This window comes from Triticum dicoccoides, chromosome 1B (assembly GCF_002162155.2).
Source record: "Triticum dicoccoides isolate Atlit2015 ecotype Zavitan chromosome 1B, WEW_v2.0, whole genome shotgun sequence".
In the NCBI taxonomy this organism is placed as follows: Eukaryota; Viridiplantae; Streptophyta; class Magnoliopsida; order Poales; family Poaceae; genus Triticum; species Triticum dicoccoides.
In genome coordinates, this window is record NC_041381.1 from 361,838,576 (window position 1) to 361,856,894 (window position 18,319).

Genomic DNA, 18,319 nt, shown 5'->3' on the forward strand with positions numbered 1-18,319 from the left:
TGGCGCTCGTCCCCGTGCACTTCCCCCTCCGGCCGCCTTGGCCGCAGCCGCCTGGCCGCACGCGCCGCTGCTCATTGCGGCCGGCCTCCGGCCTCGTGCCGCCCGGCCCCGGTCTCCGGCATCGCTGCCGCCGTCGCTCGGGTCCGCCCCGGCGGCGCCCAGCGCACCTCGGGCACGCGCCCGTTCGGGCGACAACCGTCGCCCCAGTGCCCAAAACCCGCAAAGCCCCTATGGGAAAATGACAGGAGGGCCCCGCCTCCAGAACGGTTTTAAAAAAAAGAATTAAAAAATATATAAATAAATAATTAATAATAAAAATAGTTAATTAGTTAATTAATTAACTTAATTAATTTTGATTAAATTAACTAGTTAAGATTAATTAACCTAATGACTAATTAACTACTATTAATTAACTAAACAGAGTATGACAGGTGGGACCCACACGTCAGCGACCCAGTCAACACCTCTGTTGACTGCTGACGTCATGCTGACGTCATGATGACGTCAGCATGCTCTATTCTGGATAATGTTGAACTAAATTAATTAAATAAATTCTAAAAATGATTTAAAACTTTAAAAATTAAAATAAAATAAACCGTATCTCGGATCAAAATACTTTGTACATGAAAGTTGCTCAGAATGACGAGACGAATCCGAATACGCAGCCCGTTCGTCCGCCACACATCCCTAGCATAGCGAACCTGCAACATTTCACCTTCAGTTCATCTGTCCGAAAACGCGAAACACAGGGGATACTTTCCCGGATGTTTCCCCCTGTGCCGGCATCACCTACTACCGCGTTAGGGCACACCTAGCACCGCTCATTGTCATGTCTTACATAATCCTTCTTATGTTTGCACTATATTTATTGTTTCTTCCCCCTCTTCTCTTCAGTAGACTATGATACCGACGCCGCTGCTACCCAGTACGACTATGGAGTTGACGACCCCTCCTTCTTGCCAGAGCAACCAGGCAAGCCCCCCCTTGATCACCAGATATCGCCTATTCTTCTCTCTACTGCTTGCATTAGAGTAGTGTAGCGTGTTACTATTTCGATTAATCCTATTCTGTTGCATAGCCTGTCATTGTTGCTACATCTGTTGATACCTTACCTGCAATCCTAAATGCTTACTATAGGATGCTAGTTTACCATTAGTGTCCTTACATTCTTGTCGGTCTGCCATGCTATACTATCGGGCCATGATCACTCGGGAGCTAATCACGGGTATATACTATACATACATATACTATACAGATGGTGACCCGCAAGTGATTCCGATGTGGGGGCTGGAAGGACAAGTGGCTCCATCCCGGTAGAGGTGGGCCTGGGTTCCCGACGGCCCCCAACTGTTACTTTGTGGCAGAGCGACAGGGCAGGTTGGGACCACCTAGGCGAGGGGTGGGCCTGGCCCTGGTCGGCCTTCGCGATTGCTTCATAATAACACGCTTAACGGGATCTTGGTATTAGATCTGAGTCTGGCCACTGGCCTATACGCACTAACCAACTACGCGGGAAAGATATGGGCACTCGACGTCGTGGTATCAGCCGAAGCCTTCGTGATGTCAGCGACTGAGCAGCGCGTGCAGGATTGGAACGTAAGCCTGCTCTTGTATTAAGGGGGCTAGTTCTGCTTCCGGCCGCGTACGCAACGTGTAGGTGTGCAATGGGCGATGGGCCCAAACCCCTGTGCGCATAGGATTTAGACAGCATGCTGACCTCTCTGTTGTGCCTAGGTGGGGCTGCGACGTGTTGATCTTTCGTGGCCGGGCATGACCCAGGAAAGTGTGTGCGGCCAAATGGGATCAAGCGTGTTGGGTTATGTGGTGCACCCCTGCAGGGAAGTTTATCTGTTCGAATAGCCGTGTCCCTCGGTAAAAGGACGACCCGGAGTCCTACCTTGACCTTATGACAACTAGAACTAGATACTTAATAAAACACACCCAGACAAGTTCCACAGACAACTCGGTGATCGCTTTTCCACAGGGCAACGAGGGGAGGATCGCCGGGTAGGATTATGCTATGCGATGCTACTTGGAGGACTTCAATCTACTCTCTTCTACATGCTGCAAGATGGAGGCTGCCAGAAGCGTAGTCTTCGATAGGACTAGCTATCCCCCTCTTATTCTGGCATTCTGCAGTTCAGTCCACCGATATTGCCTCTTTACACATATACCCATGCATATGTAGTGTAGATCCTTGCTTGCGAGTACTTTGGATGAGTACTCACGGTTGCTTTTCTCCCTGTTTTCCCTCTTTCCCTTCTACCTGGTTGTCGAGACCAGATGCTGGAGCCCAGGAGCCAGACGCCACCATCGACGAGGACTCTTACTACACTGGAGGTGCCTACTACTACGTGCAGGCCGCTGACGACGACCAGGATTAGTTTAGGAGGATCCCAGGCAGGAGGCCTGCGCCTCTTTCGATCTGTATCCCAGTTTGTGTTAGCCTTCTTAAGGCAAACTTGCTTAACTTACGTCTGTACTCAGATATTGTTGCTTCCGCTGACTCGTCTATGATCGAGCACTTGTATTCGAGCCCTCGAGGCCCCTGGCTTGTATTATGATGCTTGTATGACTTATTTATGTTTTAGAGTTGTGTTGTGATATCTTCCTGTGAGTCCCTAATCTTGATAGTACACGTTTGCGTGCATGATTAGTGTACGATTGAATCGGGGGCGTCACAGTCCCATCCGCACACGAGAGGAAGTCTTCTGTCTTGTATCTCCATAGCCCATCAGTCTGGCCCACGTCACATAGTCGGGCCGTCCGAGGACCCCTTAATCTAGGACTCCCTCACCCTCCTAGTCAACAAGAGAGATCACAAGCATATTAAGGTGTTGTGATGCTGGGTAGGATAACTCTAGCAATTCCAGGACTACGGAACTGATGGAAAGATTGCCATGTCATTCAAGTATATGATGTTGGAATCAAAGAATCATGAAAGTGTGAAGTGCAAACAACATTACATGAGGCCTGGGCAAGCGGTACTTCAAGTAGACTGCTGGTAAAGAAAATTGAACTGTGAAACTAAAGGTAAACATCAAAGGACAAACATTGCTTAGTTACACTACAATTTGGTAACCATACCATACCTAGAGTTGTTGCCTTGCGACCACTATTCAGCTAGAAAGGAGGCTAGGTGCTGTAAATCTGAAACGTTGATTAGGAGCACACATCCTTAAATAATGCTGCCTCCGTTTCTAAATATAAGCCTTTTTTTTAGATATTTCAATATGAACTACATACGGAGCAAAATGAGTGAATCTACACTCTAAAATACGTCTAAATACATCTGTATGTAGTCCTTATTGATATCTCTAAAAAGATTTATATTTAGAAACGGAGGAAGTATTACCTAGATGCATCATGCATGGGGACAAAATGGAAACGAAGGACCCGATGTTCAGTCGACATTCAAATTCCATCTGAAATAGATCTCTCTGAAATACACAGCTATCCAAAACCACGATTATACACCCTCATATGAAGTCACACGCAAGCAGGATGATTTTCACTTAGACATATCCAACACACATTAATCATGAGACGAGGCCAACCTCAAACAAGAACATGAGAAGGGCTTGTGTTATAGGCAAAATTGTTGATTTCTAAACATAATATCAGTTGATTAACTGGGTTGGGCCTCAACTGCTCCAAGCTTGTCTTATTTTCTTTCCTTCTCCACTCCTAATATCTCCACATTCAGATTTTGCGGATATGTTTCAGTCAACGGAGGAGAAAGGTGAAGAGGATCAATCCATTGGTTAATTATACGTGAGTTTTTGACCCACATAGACAATAATTTCTGAAAAATTACCCGTATACACACTTAATGTCCAGAAAGTCCAGAGTCCCGATCTATATACGGGCTGAGGGAGTCCTGGACTAGGGGGTGTCCGGATAGCCGAACTATCATCATTGGCCGGACTCCAATACTATGAAGATACAAGATTGAAGACTTCGACCCGTGTCCGGATGGGACTTTCCTTGGCGTGGAAGGCAAGCTTGGCGATACGGATATGTAGATCTCCTACCATTGTAACCGACTCTGTGTAACCCTAGCCCTCTCCGGTGTCTATATAAACCGGAGGGTTTTAGTCCGTAGGACGAACAACAATCATACCATAGGCTAGCTTCTAGGGTTTAGTCTCCTTGATCTCGTGGTAGATCTACTCTTGTACTACCCATATCATTAATATTAATCAAGCAGGAGTAGGGTTTACCTCCACCGAGAGGGCCCGAACCTGGGTAAAAACATCGTGTCCCTTGTCTCCTGTTACCATCCGCCTAGACGCACAGTTCGGGACCCCCTACCCGAGATCCGCCGGTTTTGACACCGACATTGGTGCTTTCATTGAGAGTTCCTCTCTGTCGTCACCCATAGGCCCGATGGATCCTTCGATCGTCAACAACAACGCGGTCCAGGGTGAGACTTTTCTCCCCGGACAGATCTTCGTATTCGGCGGCTTCGCACTGCGGGCCAATTCACTTGGCCATCTGGAGCAGATCGAAAGCTACGCCCTGGCCATCAGGTCAGATTCGAAAGTTTGAACTATATGGCCGACATCCGTGGAGACCTGATCTTCGACGGATTCGAGCCACAGCCGAGTGTGCCGCACTGTCACGATGGGCATGATTTAGCTCTGCCGCCGTATAGTGCCCTGGGGGCCGCACAAGAGTCCGCTCCGACCCTAAGCTCGAAGCCGACTGTGCCGATCAAGGATGGGTGGCTGGACACCACCTCGGGGGCTGCTACCTCTACGGCGATAGAGCCGAATACCGACCCTATCCCTTGTGAAGCTCGTGACTCCAAGGTGCCGGACTCCTCTCCGGACCCCGAACCGTCCGCGCCCCTACCAATCATACCCGATTGGGCGCCGATCATGGAGTCCACCGCCGCGGACATCTTTCAGCACTCGCCTTTTGGCAACATCCTGAATTCACTAAAGTGTCTCTCTTTATCAGGGGAGCCCTGACCGGATTACGGTCAGGATGGTTGGGATGCGGACGACGAAGAAATTCGAAGCCCACCCACCACCCACTTAGTAGCCAATGTCGATGACTTAACCGACATGCCAGACTTCGACTCCGAAGACATCGACGGTATGGACGACGATGCCGGAGATGACCAAGAACCAGCGCCCACAGGGCACTGGAAAGCCACCTCATCATACAACATATACATGGTGGACATCCCAAAGGATGGGAATGGCGATGGAACAGCGGAGGACGACCCCTCCAAGAAGCATCCTAAGCGCCGACGTTAGCGGCGCCGCTCTAAATCCCGCCACAACAAAAATGGAGATTCCGGCTCCGGAGACAATAAAACCCCGGATAGTGCCGAAGACAACCCCCTCCAGCAAGATTCAGCACAGGAGGATGAAGAAGCCAGCCCTCACGAGAGAGCGGCAGACAGAGAGGTAGAGGGCGACAATTATATGCCTCCCTCCGGAGACGAGGCAAGCCTCGACGACGACGAATTTGCCGTGCCTAAGGATCCCGTCGAACAAGAGCATTTCAAACGCAGGCTTATGGCCACGGCAAGCAGCCTCAAGAAAAAGCAGCAACAACTTAGAGCTGACCAAGGCCTGCTAGCCGACAGATGGACTGAAGTCCTTGCGGCCGAAGAATATGAACTCGAACGCCCCTCCAAAAGCTACCCCAAACGCAAGCCGCTACCCCGATTAGAGGAGGAAGCACATAAACCTACGTCACCAGCGCATAATACGGCCGACCGGCCACCTCATGGCCGTGACAGAGAGGCCTCTAGGCCCTCCACTAAAGCCGCACCCCGGCACCGCTCGAAAAGTACAAAGCCACGGGGGAATGCACCGGACTTGCGAGACATATTGGAGGATAAGTCAAGACAAACAAGACCGATCTATGGATCGCGTGGGCGCCCCACGATATGCGACGACAACCATCATGCCGGATACAACAATTCTGGCCGGTCCGAACACAGTAGACAAAGCTCGCTTGAGCCGCGTCGTGATATAGCCCAATACAGAGGCGCCGCACACCCACTATGCTTCACAGACGAAGTAATGGATCATCAAATCCCTGAAGGTTTCAAACCCGTAAACATTGAATACTATGACGGCACAACAGATACCGCGGTTTGGATCGAGGACTATCTCCTTCATATCCACATGGCCCGCGATGATGATCTCCATGCCATCAAATACCTCCCACTCAAGCTTAAAGGACCAGCTCGACATTGGCTCAACAGCCTGCCAGCAGAATCAATTGGGTGTTGGGAGGACCTGGAAGCAGCATTCCTTGATAACTTCCAAGGCACATATGTGCGACCACCAGACGCCGATGACCTAAGCCAAATAATTCAGCAGCCAGACGAATCGGTCAGACAATTCTGGACACGATTCTTAACCAAGAAAAATCAAATCGTTGACTGTGTGGATGCAGAGGCCCTTGCAGCCTTCAAACTTAACATCCGTGATGAATGGCTTTCCCGGCACCTAGGACAGGAAAAGCCGAAATCAATGGCAGCCCTCACATCACTCATGACCCACTTCTGTGCAGGAGAAGACAGCTGGCTAGCCCACAGTAACAACCTAACCAAAAACTCTGGTAGTTCGGATACCAAAGACAGCAATGGCAGGTCGCGTCGCAATAAGCACAAGCGCCGCATTAACGGCGATAATACTGAAGATACGGCAGTCAACGCCGGATTCAGAGGCTCTAAACCCGGTCAGCGGAAAAGCCATTCAAAATAACCACTCTGGGCCCGTCCAATTTGTACCGGATACTCGATCGCTTGTGCCAAATACACGGCACCCCCGAAAAGCCAGCTAATCACACCAACAGGGATTGTTGGGTGTTCAAGCAGGCAGGCAAGTTAATCGCCGAAAACAACGACAAGGGGCTGCATAGCGATGACGAGGAGGAGACACGGCCGCCGAACAATAGAGGACAGAAGGGTTTCCCCCCACAAGTCCGGACGGTGAACATGATATATGCAACCCACATACCCAAAAGGGAGCGGAAGCGTGCGCTCAGGGACGTATACGCAATGGAGCCAGTCGCCCCAAAGTTCAATCCGTGGTCCTCCTGCCCGATCACTATTGATCGAAGTGACCACCCCACCAGCATCCGCCATGGCGGATTCGCCGCGTTGGTTTTAGACCCAATCATCGATGGATTTCACCTCGCTAGAGTCCTGATGGACGGAGGCAACAGCCTGAACTTGCCTTATCAGGATACAGTAGGCAAGATGGGCATAGACCCCTCAAGGATTAAACCCACAAAGACGACCTTCAAAGGCGTCATACCAGGTGTAGAGGCCAATTGTACAGGCTCAGTTACACTTGAAGTGGTCTTTGGATCCCCGGATAACTTCCGAAGCGAGGAGTTAATCTTCGACATAGTCCCGTTCCGCAGCGGCTATCATGCACTGCTCGGACGAACCACATTTGCAAAGTTCAATGCAGTGCCGCACTACGCATACCTCAATCTCAAGATGCCAGGCCCTCGAGGAGTCATCACGGTCAACGGAAACACCGAACGCTCTCTTCGAACGGAGGAGCATACAGTGGCTCTTGCGGCGGAAGTACAGAGTGGCCTCTCAAGGCAATTCTCGAGTCCGGCTATTAAGTGACCAGACACCATCAAGCGCGCCCGGAGCAACCTACAACAAGACCACCTGGCACGTTCCGAGCACGCGTAGCAATGCGGCCCCAACCCCAGCCCTCGCAAAATTGCGAGACCAGTACCACGCGTACATCACTACGCTCTGGAGATACCATGGGCATAGGGGGAGGGGCACGACCACGGCATGCCCAGAGTGCGGCTCAACCACAGCAGGGGCTCCCAAATGTGTCATATCTTTTTTCTTATTTTTTCTTCTTATCCTCAGGACTCCGTTTCCCAGAAGCCCTTTCCGGCAGTAGACCTGCCGAACTCACGATGCAACAGCCAGGGAAGCAGAAAAGCTACGACGAGTATCCAGGTGGTCTCCATTACGAGCATTATACCTATTTTATACACCATTCCACAGCCTACCCCTGGAGGGGGACATGTTAAATAGTCCCACCCCTTGCTTATCGCACTATTTGTATCGTTCTGCCTTCATTGCAGTATTTTTCGAATAAACAATGCATCGCCTTTTGCCTATCATTGCATTCCTTTTTATATATGTTCACTTATGACATGCTGCACCCGTACGCTTTTGTACGGCCAAAGACACCAGGGGCTTAAGTTCCCCAAATTATGGTGTGATAAGTCCAAACACTTTCACAAGTGTGGCACCCCGAACTTATAGCATTATATGCATCAGCTCCAAATCATGTCTTGGTTCAATAGTTGGGTTTGCCCGGCTCCCATGTTTTGGTACCTTACGTTCCGTTATATCGGCTAATGTAGCGCTGGGAGAACCACTGCGATTGTGGCCCAGTTGAGCTGGGTCGAGCACCTCAGTGGAGAAAGCTAAAACTGACCGTCATGATAAGGTGAGAGCTGGTCGCTGTTCGAGAGGTCTTTTCGAGTCCCTAAAGACTTATGTCGCTTAGAGCGAAGAGCCGGCTTTGTCCGGCCCCAGGCGTAGATAGCACCCCGAATTCGGTCTTCCGAACACTAGGGGCTTCGCCAAAATTTAAAATTATAGAATTCTATGGCTAAGTGAGAGTGTTCAAGCATTATAAGTCCAGTTGCCTCGTTCGTCGTGTTGAGCGCCTCCCTAGAAGGACCCAAAAATGGGAACAAGAGCGCTCATGTTTATCCCGAACACCCCAGCACTCGTGGCATGGGGGAAGAAGCCAACGACTTGCCATCTCTCAGATTTGATAAACGGCCGCACAGAAGGTAATATTTTAAATTAACAAGCGTTGCTTAGCGCATATGAACAAAGTTTTCAGCGCACAGGATAACAAAATGCGAGTCTACTCAAAAATTATATCTTTGGAGCATTCACCCGCAATAATGCGGGCACCCTTCAGGACACCCTTATAATACATCTCGGGCGTGCGATACTCCTTGCCCGACGGTGGCGCGTCCGTCGCAAGCTTCTCGGCGTCCATCTTGCCCCAGTGCACCTTAGCGCGGGCAAGGGCCCGACGGGCAGCTTCAATGGAGGCAGAGTGCTTGATGACGTCAACCCATGGACAGGCGTCCACCAGCCGCCGCACCAGACCGAAGTAGCTCCCAGGCATGGCTTCTTTGGGCCACAGCCGAACTATGAGGCCCTTCATGGCCTGTTCGGCCACCTTGTGGAGCTCGACTAGCTGCTTCAGCTGGTCGCTCAGGGGCACCGAATGTCCGGCCTCAGCATACTGAGACCAGAACACCTTTTCCATCGAGCTCCCCTCCTCGGCTCTGTAGAACGCGGTAGCATCGGACACGCTATGGGGCAGATCTGTGAACACTCCTGGAGAGCTCCGAATTCGGGTAAGTAACAAGTAATTCACTTTTACATGCTTGCTTTGCATGAAGAATGCCTTACCCGCCGCTATCTTCTTTACTGCCTCGATTTCCTGGAGGGCCTTTTGGGCTTCGGCCTTAGCGGCTTTGGCACTCTCAAGAGCCGACGCAAGCTCGGACTCTCGAGTCTTCGAGTCACGCTCCAAACTCTCGTGTTTCTCCACGAGAGCCTGGAGCTCTTGCCGTACCTCCGCCACCCGCGCCTCCTGCTTCTCTCGCTCGGTGCGTTCCGTGGCCGCATTGCGTTCGGCCGTGGACACCGCCTCCTTCAGGGTCGCCACCTCGTTCGTAGCCCCTGGAGTACCCATGTTATTCCTGTCATTTTTTGCAACCAAAATCCTTTTCTATAAGCTACAACTTTAATAAGGTGTTACTTACCTTCCTTGTCCTCGAGCTGCTTCTTGGCACGCCCGAGCTCGATCTCGGACTGCTCGAGGCTCTGCTTCAAGGCATTGACCTCTGCAGTCAGTGCGGCAGAGGTCAGCAGCGCAACCTGCATTTCCATATTGACATATTTGTGTTAGACTCCTGCGTATATCTTTTTAGATCCTCAGTTCGGCTTTTCTTTCCGAACACCGAACCGAGCATCAGGGGCTACTGTCTATGCGGTACTATTTTTACATATCTTAATCACATACCTCAAAGCCTGTTAGAAGGCTGGTGCAGGCTTCGGTCAGCCCGCTCTTGGCGGACTGAACCTTCTGAATCACCGCACTCATGACAGTGCGGTGCTCCTCGTCGATGGAAGCGCCGTTGAGCGCCTCCAGCAAGTTATCCGGCGCCTCCGGTTGGACGGAGGCCACCGGCGTCGTTGTCTCGCCCTTCTCACGAAGGGGCCGCCCGCCAGACTCTGGAACCACCAAAGGTTCCGGTGCGGAGTCCGGTCCAAAGTCCGGGAGGTTGCTCTGCGGCACCTCTGGGGCCTCCTCCTCCTGGCTGGTCCCCTTCTGGGACCCCACCTCGGCATCATCTGCGTCACGGGGGGAGGAGGCGGTCGGAAGTGAAGCGCTATTCACATCCGACGAACCCAGGGACCCGCTCGACGAAGCGGGGAGATCGTCCTTGGGTAGAATACATGATTGTATTTGGCGTTAGAAGACACTATGCGACGAAAGATAAATAATGAGTTATTCTGGAATCCGGACACTTACGATCTCGCCAGGGGCTTGGCCCTAGAGGGCCACTTCTCTTCGCCGTCATCAGCGTTGGTGGAACAGTCCGGAAGAAGGGTACTTCCCTTCTTGGACCCTTCGGCCTCTCCCGTTGGGGAAGCCTTCCTCTTCTTCTCTCCCCCGCTGGGGGAGAGGCCTCTTTCTTCTCCTCCTCGTCTTCATGGGAGGAGTCCACCTCGGAGTCATCGGACGATGAGTCTGATAACACCTGGCGCCGGGAACTCCTCCGGGTTCCCGTGGCCTTCTTCTTGGCCTTTTTCTCAGGCACCACATAGGGCACCGGGACCAGCAGCCCCGTCAAACGGGCGTCCGCTGGGTCTTCTGGAAGGGGAGCCGGACAGTTAACCTGCCCGGATGTCTTCAGCTAGGCCTATTAAAGGTAATGGGAGTTTAGATCCCGCATAGAGTCAAACTATGGAAAACAAGTGTCCCGTAAAGGGTAATATAGCTTACCTCGCCAGCCTGACGCTGCGAGCTGAATCCCGATCTTCGGTAGCGGATGCGGGAGCCTCGGCACCCTTGAACAGCACCCTCCAGGCCTCTTCATACGTAGTGTCGAAGAGCCTGCTCATGGTCTGGTGCTATGCCGGATCGAACTCCCACAAGTTGAAATCCCGCTGTTGGCACGGGAGAATCCGGCGGATGAGCATGACCTGGACTACGTTGACAAGCTTGAGCTTCTTGTTCACCAGGGTTTGTAGACAGGATTGGAGTCCGGTCAGCTCCTCCGAATCGCCCCACGACAAGCCGTTCTCTTTCCAGGAGGTGAGCCGTGTGGGGATGCCATATCTGAATTCGAGGACCGCTGCCCATTCAGGGTCACGCGGCTCGGTGACGTAGAACCACCCCGATTGCCACCCTTTGATGGTTTCCACGAAGGCGCCCTCGAGCCAGGTGACGTTGGGCATCTTGCCCACCATGGCGCCTTCGCACTCCGCTTGGCGGCCACCCACTACCTTCGGCTTGACATTAAAAGTCTTTAGCCATAAGCCGAAGTGGGGCTGGTTGCAGAGGAAGGCCTCACACACGACGATAAACGCCGAGATGTTGAGGATAAAATTTGGGGCCAGATCATGGAAATCCAGGTCATAGTAGAACATGAGCCCTCGGACAAATGGGTGGAGTGGGAAGCCCAGTCCGCGGAGGAAATGGGGAAGGAACACCACCCTCTCATGGGGCCTGGGGGTGGGGATGAGCTGCCCCTCGTCGAGGAGCCGGTGCGCGATATCGCTGGACAAATATCCGGCCTTGCGCAACTTTTTGATGTGCCCCTCCGTGACGGAGGAGGCCATCCACTTGCCTCCCGCTCTGGACATGGTTGGAGAAGGTTGAGGTGAGATGCGCGGACTTGGGTGCTGGAGCTCGAGTGCGCGGAGATGGATAAGCAAAGGAGGAAGAAGGCGTAGGTAAAAAGGTGGATCTTTGTCCCCTTATATATGGGCGGACGAAACTATGCGTCCCGACCAGCCCGGTAAAACTCGCTTATCTCCCAAGCACCGCAATCAATGGCGCGGTTGGGTTACCCACGTCAGTATTGATGAGTATCCCGGAATAAGGGGACACGATCTCTGCTTTGACAAGACGTGCCAAGGAAACCACTTCGCTAAACGCGCTGAGGTGGAACAATAAAAACAATTCGAGTAAAGGCTTGGCCGTGGTGTGACGTCATGCCACGAAATACGTCAGCAGATTGAACTTGTGTAAATATTATTCTCTCTACGGTGGTATGTGGAATTTATTTTGCAGAGCCGGACACTATCCTGGTGTTCAAAATCTTCTATGAATCTTGCAATGCCGAAGACAATATGCGCACCAGACTCGTCGTCATTGAAGCCTGGTTCAAGGGCTACTGAGGGAGTCCTGGACTAGGGAGTGTCCGGATAGCCGAACTATCATCATTGACCGGACTCCAAGACTATGAAGATACAAGATTGAAGACTTTATCCCGTGTCCGGATGGGACTTTCCTTGGCGTGGAAGGCAAGCTTGGCGATACAGATATGTAGATCTCCTACCATTGTAACCGACTCTGTGTAACCCTAGCCCTCTCCGGTGTCTATATAAACCGGAGGGTTTTAGTCCGTAGGACGAATAACAATCATACCATAGGCTAGCTTCTAGGGTTTAGCCTCCTTGATCTCGTGGTAGATCTACTCTTGTACTACCCATATCATCTTAATCAAGCAGGAGTAGGGTTTTACCTCCACCGAGAGGGCCCGAACATGGGTAAAAACATCGTGTCCCTTGTGTCCTGTTACCATCCACCTAGACGCACAGTTCGGGACCCCCTACCCTAGATCCTCCGGTTTTGACACCGACACGGGCTATTTAGCTATAAGATCCACAAGGTATCTTGGTCTAATATTATCACAAATGTACTGCCTATATAGAATCATTACATTCATATGTTTGGAATGAGCATAAAATATTTAATTATGTACTTTGCACATGATTATGTTACTTACCGCATTTTTATGTATTGAAGAATTACACTTGGTGAACCTATGCATCCTGGTCCAGTTTTTAGCATAAGAATCACCTTCAGCCATTTACACGCTCATTTATTTTCCTTTTGTTTTATCCTAAAATACAAAAATATTATCTACCACTTTATCGTTTAACCATCTTGTGCAACTAGCAAGACTGGCAAGGTTGACACCTTTGTTAGCACTGTTGGGGACACAAGTGAAGTTTTATTTGTTTTACAAAACAATCGACTATTATAAGATATCGATACCTCAACAGATTGTTACTTTGATTTCGCACCGAGGGAAAGACTTACTGTTTACTACAAACTCCTACAATTTGAAGCCCAACAAAGGCTATTGTAGCCAATAGTTTTGCCATTGGAATTCCCCTTAAAATAGACCCTCACCTCGGGCACAGCCAGTGAAGAAATATGACGTCTGTCATCTCCAACTTCTCAACCAAGCCGCGATCGAGAAACACATCATGACCTTCAAGCGCGATGCACGTTGACAAGCCGAAGAGTACGTTGCCGAGGTCGAAACCCTTCTCCGCGAGCGTCACACCACAACCTGTTGGAGATGCCCCGAGACGAGGGCGACCATGACGGGTCCCCCAACGACAACGACACCGCCAACCAACGGCCACCCTAAGGTCGTTGAGCTGCACCTCAGCTTCAGGCAGGTGTTAAGTAGCCGTTAGGTTAGGTTTAGGTTTAGTTACAATTACTCTCTTCCAGTTTATTAGCCCTCCTTTTATTTTGAGCTAAAATTTGACCTATAAATTTTAGCTAATAAAATGTAAACTATATGTCATAAAAATTATACTGTGGGAAACCGCTTTCAAGTATAAATCCAACAATATAATTTTTGTAGCATATTCATTATATTTTATAAGTAATATGGATTGTCAAATTCTAGCCCAAAATACAAGGGGGGTGAATGAACCCGGACAAAGGGACCATGCCATATATTTGTATGTTTAATTATGCAATGAACTATGTGTGTCCTTTGTTTAATTATGTGATGAACTTTATATGTCCTATGTTTTTTAGGCCAAATGATCCTTTGAAAATGGGGAGGTAAAGGGATGCCGCTCCATTATTAGAAGGAGAGAAGAAAAGAATAACATTAACTTTGATGGCAGATGGTCATTCATGTTTAATGCTATCATCGAGAGCCTTGACCTCATTAGAAGGCAATGTACTTGGGAAAATAATTTGGAGAATCCAATGAGAAATTGCACCGACCAGTGTAAGAATAGGAACAAAACTTTCCCTTGGTAATGGTGTGTGCATTACAAAGAGGAATTTCCGACCACTCACCCTTGCTTGTTGATTCCGGTGAGGCGGTTCACCATGGCAACAAAGACATCTTCTCATTCAAAACTTCGTGGTTCGAGAGAGAGGACTTCCTAGTTTTGATAGCCAGGGAATGGGCCTCAGGGCAGAGGGGAGATTCAAACGTTGAAAGATGGCAATTTAAGATTAGGCATCTGTGGCAGTATATATAAGTAGCACAAAGAGAGGCTGCTTAATATCATTGATGATCTCGGGTTAAAAGCTGTGACTAATTCGCTTGACATAAATGAACGGGTGGCTAAATGAGAGGCTGAGGTCAGTTTGGCGGAGATTCTTAGAGAGGAAGAGATCAAATGGGCCCTTAGAGCTAAAGTGCGGCAAGTGGTTCAAGGGGATAATAATACACAATTTTCCATATGATTGCCAACAGGGAACATAGGAAAAAGACGATCATACAACTTGAACATGATGAGGCTACAATTGTTGGGCATGAGAACCTTAAGTTGTATATTACCAATTTTTATAAAAAGATGTTTGGGACCCCGGTAGAGAACTATGTCTCACTCAATGAGGATATGGTTGAGGACATAATACATCTGGAAGATGATGAGAATGAGGTTCTCGCTGCCCCTTTTACAAAGAAGTGTTTGAGGCAAGTTCACAAATGAAGAATAACAAAGCACCTGGTCCGGATGGTTTCCAAGTAGAATTCTGTAAGAGGTGTTGGGATATTATTGAAAGATACTTGATACCAATGTTCCATGATCTGTTTAATGGCCATTTACAACTTTTTAAACTGAACTTTGGGACAATCACGTTGTTACCAAAGAAGGAAGAGGCGGTTCACATTGAGAAGTTCAGACCGATATGTCTGATCAATGTTAGCTTTAAGAATTTTACAGAAGTTGAAACGAACCGCCTTACACAGATTGCGCATTCAGTGGTTCAGTGACTCAAGTGGCTTTCATGCCTGGATGACACATACTCGAGGGAGTGGTCATTCTACATGAAACCTTGCATGAAATCCATTCGAAGAAACTTGATGGAGTGGTTTTCAAGGTGGATTTCGAGAAGGCATATGATAAAGTCAAGCAGTCATTTTTATAGCAAGCCTTGCGTATGAAAGGTTTTGATACGGCCTGGAGGAAGCAGGTCGAATCCTTTGTACAGGAAGGCAATGTTGGAATCAAGGTAAATGAGGAAATAGGTCATTTATTCAGACACAAAAAGGATTGAGAAAAGGGGATCTGATATCCTATCCTGTTTAATGTTGTTGCTGACATGTTGACATTCTCATTAATAGAGCTAAGGAGGACGGCCAGGTAGGTGGTCTAATCCCATATCTAGTGGATGATAGGGTGTCCATAGTACAATATGCGGATGCCACCATTACTTTCATGGAACATGATCGAGCTAAGGCAAGAAACATGAAATTAGTTTTGTCTTTGTTGGGCAAATTAGCATGCAATTTCAAAAAAATTCCTATGCTCAGCAAGATCTATCTAGGAGATGCATAGCAATGAGAGGGGGAGAGTGTGTCCACGTACCCTCGTAGACCAAAAGCGGAAGCGTTTGTTAACACGATTGATGTAGTCGAACTTCTTCTCATTCCAACTTATCAAGCACCGAATGTACGACACCTCCGAGTTCTACACACGTTCAGCTCGATGATGTCCCTCAAACTCTTGATCCAGAAAAGTGTCGAGGGAGAGTTGCGTCAGCACAATGGCATGGTGACGGTGATGGTGAAGTGATCCACGTAGGGCTTCGCCTAAGCACTACGTGAATATGGCCGAAGGTGAACCGTGGAGGGGGGTGATACTTCTCCGTCGTATCTATAATTTTTGATTGTTCCATGCCAATATTGTTCAACTTTCATATACTTTTGGCAACTTTTTATACTATTTTTGGGACTAACATATTGATCCAGTGCCCAGTGCCAGTTCCTCTTTGGTGCATGTTTTATGTTTCGTTGAAACCCAATATCAAACGGAATCCAAATGGGATAAAAACGAACGGAGAATTATTTTGGAATATTTGGTATTTTCCGGAAGAAGAATCAACGCGAAACGGTGTCCGGGGTGGCCACAAGACAAGGGGGCGTGCCCTCCCCCTGGGTGCGCCCTGGACTCTCGTGGGCCACCCGTAAGGCGGTTGACGCTCTTCTTTTCCCGCAAGAAAGCTAAAAGAAAAATCTTGGCGAAAGATTCACCCCAATCGGAGTTACGAATCTTCAGATATAAAAGAAACGGCGAAGCGGCAGAATCTGAGAACGCAGAAACAGAGAGATAGATCCAATCTCGGAGGGGCTCTCGCCCCTCCCACGCCATGGGAGCCAAGGGCCAGAGGGGAAACCCGTCTCCCATCTAGGGAGGAGGTCAAGGAAGAAGAAGAAGAAGAAGAAGAAGAAGAAGAAGAAGAAGGGGGGCTCTCTCCCCCTTGCTTCCGGTGGCGCCGGAGCGCTGCCGAGGGCCATCATCATCACCGCGATCTTCACCAACACCTCCATCATCTTCACCAACATCTCCATCACCTTCCCCCTTCTATCTATAGCGGTCCACTCTCCCGCAACCCGCTGTACCCTCTACTTGAACATGGTGCTTTATGCTTCATATTATTTTCCAATGATGTGTTGCCATCCTATGATGTCTGAGTAGATTTTCGTTGTCCTATCGGTGATTGATGAATTGCTATGATTGGTTTGAGTTGCATGTTTATTATTGGGGCTGTCCTATTGTGCCCTCCGTGTCGCGCAAGCGTGAGGGATTCCCACTGTAGGGCTTGCAATATGTTTATGATTTACTTATGGTGGGTGGCATGAGTGACAGAAGCACAGACCCGAGTAAGTAGGTTGTTTGTGTACGGGATAAAGGGGACTTGATACTTTAATGCTATGGTTGGGTTTTACCTTAATGAATCTTTAGTATTTGCGGATGCTTGCTAGAGTTCCAATCGTAAGTGCATATGATCCAAGTAGAGAAAGTATGTTAGCTTATGCCTCTCCCTCAAATAGAATTGCAATAGTGATTACCGGTATAGTAAAGTAGCCAATTGCTTAGGGACAATTTCACAACTGCTACCACCACTTTTCCACACTCGCTATATTTACTTTATTGCTTCTTTTCCTAAACAGCCCCTAGTTTATATTTACGTGTTCTTTATTATCTTGCAAACCTATCCTATCACACCTACAAAGTACTTCTAGTTTCATACTTGTTCTAGGTAAAGCGAACACTAAGCGTGCGTAGAGTCGTATCAGTGGCCGATAGGACTTGAGAGAGTATTTGTTCTACCTTTATCTCCTCGTTGGGTCGACACTCTTACTTATCGAAAGAGGCTACAACTATCCCGTATACTTGCGGGTTATCGAGACCTTTTTCTGGCGCCGTTGCCGGGGAGTCATAGCGTGGGGTGAATATTCTCGTGTGTGCTTGTTTGCTTTATCACTAAGTAATTTTTATTTGCTGTTCTAAGTTGTTCTCTATCTTGAGTTATGGATAGGGAACGCAAAATACCAAAAAAATTAGGGTTACTTGCTACTCATGGAGATGGGGTAATTCCTAAATCCATCGATTCTCATTATGTTAAAGATATTATGTACTACTTTGATAATCCTGAGAAAACCCCATTCAACTTTATAATGGGAGACACGTTGGATCAACATGAATACTTTAGGGATTATCGCTCGACACAAAAAGGGAAACTATTATGGGACCAATTTATTATGGTGCGTTGGTATGCCCGGGATCTATGCTTGAGATATGATATTACTTGTTGGTCTAGGATGAAGGCTCCACACCTTCCCTTTTCATGCAAATTTAATGATAATGAAACCTTAGCTTCTTATGCTAATGGTATATATGATTACTATGATGTGGAACAAATAGAAGAATTTGTTGCTTTTAAGGCTGCTTATGAAATTGAATCTTTGTTTGGAAAGTATGAAGCTT